This window comes from Merops nubicus, unplaced genomic scaffold (genome assembly GCF_000691845.1).
Source record: "Merops nubicus isolate BGI_N331 unplaced genomic scaffold, ASM69184v1 scaffold4461, whole genome shotgun sequence".
Lineage (NCBI taxonomy): Eukaryota > Metazoa > Chordata > Aves > Coraciiformes > Meropidae > Merops > Merops nubicus.
Window position 1 is genome coordinate 1 of NW_008590121.1, and position 4,110 is coordinate 4,110.

A 4,110-nucleotide genomic window follows, 5' to 3' on the forward strand; every position below is an offset into this window, starting at 1 on the left:
TTTGCAGCCTTCTTGTAGAAATCAGGGTTGCACAGGAGAACATGTGATATAGCAGACAGGAAGAGGCAAAAGTATGTCTACTACCAGGCTTTAAAAAATATTAAGCAGGGGAAAAGCTCAAAGAGGTGTGGAAAGGATTGGAAAAGGACAAAGCTAGACTTGCCAGATGTTGTCAGTGTCTTGTTTGTATTGAGGAGCCCAGTCTTGGACACATGATGTGAGGTTGGATGGCTGATGATGGTCAATGATGGCCTCAGAAGTGCTGGATGTGGGCAATAATCCCTTCTCTTGAGTTGGTGCTATGTCCTTACCAGGACAGCCCAACATGCAGTTGGCCTTCATGGGCACAAGGGCACACTGCTGAGTTTTGCTCACGTTGTGGTTCTCCAGGACCCTCAGTGTGCTTTTCTGCAGAGCTGTTTTCTCAACAGCCACCTCTGGCCTGTAGTGCTGTTTGGGGTCATCCCACCTCGATGCAGGATGCTGTGTTTGCCTTCATTGAACTTCCTTCATCTCCTCCAGGCCACTCTCAATGACAACCATCCCTGCCAGCATCAGCTCCTCCTCTCCCCACTGGTGCCACCCTTGAACTCATGTAGGATTCATCCAACCCCATTGCTACGTCAGTGAAGGTGTCTGACAGTATCAGCATCAGCATTGACCCCTGAGGAGCACTTGGAGCAATGAACCATCACCTGCACTTCCAGCCCCTGACCACAATTCTTCAAGCTCAACGTCCCAGACCATTTTCCACCCACCCCTTACCCACAGTTACTAGTGAGGCTTCAGGTACCTTTCACTCAGTGGTGCTCAGGAAGACAGAGAGGAAATCTGAGACAGAAAGAGAAACGTAGGAAGTCAGCAGGCCAGGTCAAAAAGGTCTTGAGTGATGGTTCTTGATGCAGGTGGCATGCTTGGAGCTTTGATGCAGCGTGTCACAAACTGATGCTCCTGTGATGCTGATGCCAGAGAGACAGACCAAAAGCTTAAAAGGGGAAAGACATCCCCTGTCACCTCCAGGACAGCCAGGCAGGAGTCAAACCTGCAATCTCCTGATCCACAGTCAGGTGCTTTGTCCATTGTGCCACTGGCCCCGGCCTCTAGGTCCTCCCTGGTGCCCCCATCAGTGTGTTGGTGGTAAAAGGGAAGTGTCAAGATCTCATGTAGCTTCCTCCTGCCCCGTTCATGACAGCCTTGCCCTACTTAGTTGGCCAGCAGTCAATGTTGGTCCCACTGGACCCTAGCTGGTCCATGGGCATCTTCGACCTTCTGTATTCAAGCTACATACAGGGTGAAGATGCCAAAAGGTGACCTCAAGTCCATGAGCACGCCAACATAGGATGGAGCAGCAAAAGCTGTAGCACATGTAGATGAGGTGTTTACTGACATGTTTAGTCGTGGACTTGGTAGTGCTGGGTCAACAGCTGGACTTGATGCTCTTAAAGGTCTTTTCCAATCTAAATGATTTTATGATTCCATAAAAGAATATGGAAACAGGAACTTCCCACTGAATAATTGTTGTGGTTTGAGGCTTGGAATGGGGGTGTGACCTTCCAGCAACTAGGAGGACCCCGGGTGGGGGTGAACCATTGTATTCCCTCCCCTTCCCACACACACTCTGATAAGAGGCAGGAAGTGGGTGCTAACTTCACTCCTGCCCTGCAGCTCGGAGGTGGAGGTTGTGCTTTCACTCCGTGGGACCTTTGGAACTATTTCTGAGGGTTTTGTATATTTTGCTTTTTTTTTTTTGTATTTTCCCCTAATCTTTGTATATATTATTTTCCCTACCTCCCTTTTTGGTTTTCTGTACCTTGTTAAACAATATACTTCATTTTTTTTTCAAAATATCTCTCTCTCTCTCTCTCCGCGCGGCGGGTGGCGAGAATGGGAGTACATAGTTCCGTTCCATGTGGGTCCTGCCCTGAACCCCTTTTTACACGGAACCAGAACAATAATAGAGTGATTCAGGTTGGAAATGACATGTGGAGCTCTCAAATCTAAATTTCTACTCAACTTACGACGTTGAGATCAGTGCTTGTCTGCTCGAACTCCAAATAACTTGAAAGTTGTCCACGGCCTCTCTGGGCACCGGGGTGACATTTTTGCAAGGGAGAAAGGTCCCCTGGCACCATCAGTGCCACGGCCAGGCTGTGGGCAGGAAAACATCGAGCCAGGCAGGAGTCGAACCTGCAATCTCCTGATCCGTAGTCAGGCGCGTTGTCCATTGCGCCACTGGCCCCGGCCCTCCTGGGGCTCTGGGGGCTTCCCAACACTGGGTGGGCTTTGAGAGGGGAGGACGGGAGGTTCCAAGGAGATAGAGTTAAATACAGGAAAAAATCAGATTTTAGGAGATGTCTGGAAGACAGGTGGGCTAATGTCCTGCTCGGAGCATAAACATCTTTGACATCAGGTCATTTGGTTAGTAAAGCTTTGAGTGTCTCCAAGGGTGGGGACACCAAAACCTCACTGGGACCATGTTCTAATGCATGACCTCTGATGTGTGAGATTTTCTCCCATCATCTAATAGAGATTCTTCCTCATGTAGTTTTGTTGAGCTCCTTCTACCATGCCCACAAGAAAAGCCTGGCTGCACTTTCTCTGTCTGTCTGGCCAGCAGGGCAGGGAGGGGATCCTGCCCCTCTGCCAGCTCTGGGAGACCCCCTGCAGTGCTGGGGCAGCTCTGGAGTCCTCAGCACAGCAGAGCCAGGGACCTGCTGGAGCGGGGCCAGAGGAGCCCCAGCAATGCCCCGAGGGGGGAACCCCTCTGCTGGGAGCCCAGCAGGAGAGAGTTGGGCTGGGGCAGCTGAGAGGAGAAGGCTCCAGCTGGGGAGACCTGCTGGGGGCTGCCAGGACTGCCAGGGGCCTGCCAGAAACCTGGGGGGGGAACTTTTGAGCAGGGCCTGTTGGGACAGGACCAGGGGGGATGGTTTGAAACTAAAAGAGGGAGATTTAGACTGGAGAGAAAGAAAGAAAAAAATGTTGACCCTGAGGGTGTTGAGCCCCTGGCCCAGGCTGCCCAGAGAGGTGGTCGCTGCCCCATCCCTGGCACCATCCCAGGGGAGGTTGGCCGGGGCTCTGAGCACCCTGCTCTAGCTGCAGATGTCCCTGCTCCCTGCAGGGGGCTGGACTAGTTGCCCCTTCAAGGTCCCTTCCCACCCAAACCAGTCTGTGTTTCTATGATTTGAGAGGACAAAAGCAAGTCCCACCATGTGGGTGGGAATCATAGAATCACAGAATTCTGTATGCTGGGTGCTGTGCAGTCACAGGAAGCACCCTAACAGCACCCTGTGGAAATGGGGAACCCTCACCCTGGTGTGATTCAACCCCACAACCTCCTGATCTGGAGACAGATTTGCTGCCCTTTTGCTACAAGGTTGACATCAAGGGATGTAGCCCCTATGCATGGATCCACCCTGGGTAGTGGGGATGTGCTCCTCATGGAGACGACCTCAGAGCTGGCCACTACAGCTTGTGGGAAACCCAGCCCTGAACCCAACCCTGATAAGCTGAGTATTGCAGCTGAAGAGAGATCTCACCCTGGCCTCAGTGCCTGTGCCTGGCACCCAACAGGCCCCTTTTGCACCAACAAAAAAACTTACTTCTGAGCCCCTGTTCTCATGCCTCGGTTGCAGCCCCCTCCCTTCTTCACTCCCTTTATCCTTCTTTCCTTCCCACCTTCATCAATGACAAAATCCTCTTCTTTCATATTTGACAGAACCTCCAGTTTCAATTTATACCTCTTGTCTCTCATCCTCTCACCATGAAACACTGAGGCATCTTGGCTTGGTGACCTCCTCATAGGTATTGGAAGGTTGCTATCAGGTCCTCCCTTTCCCTTGGCCACATAAACCCAGTCCCCTTGCTCCTCCTTGTGCAGTGAGTGCTCCAACACCACACTGCTGTTTTGATGCCCCTCCACTGGACTTGTTCCAGTTGGTCAATGGCTTTGTACTGGGACCCTAGAGCTGTACACAGTATTCCCAGGTTGGACATGAGTAAGAAGTGGAAGCAGAGGAACATTGGCAGTGATGAGACAAGCCCTTGCCCAGCTCCACCATAAGGTCTGGAGAAGCTCTTTTCATTGAGCTAGGTAAGAGGACCCCCATCATT

General features: G+C 51.6%; 1 non-coding gene across 1 annotated transcript; it reads right to left on the bottom strand.

Annotated features, from left to right (window-relative positions):
- Positions 1 to 2,166: 2,166 nt before the first annotated feature.
- On the bottom strand, positions 2,167 to 2,239 carry TRNAR-ACG. The gene has a single exon. It is a non-coding gene; the product is annotated as a tRNA-Arg (tRNA).
- Between the last annotated feature and the right edge of the window lie 1,871 nt (positions 2,240 to 4,110).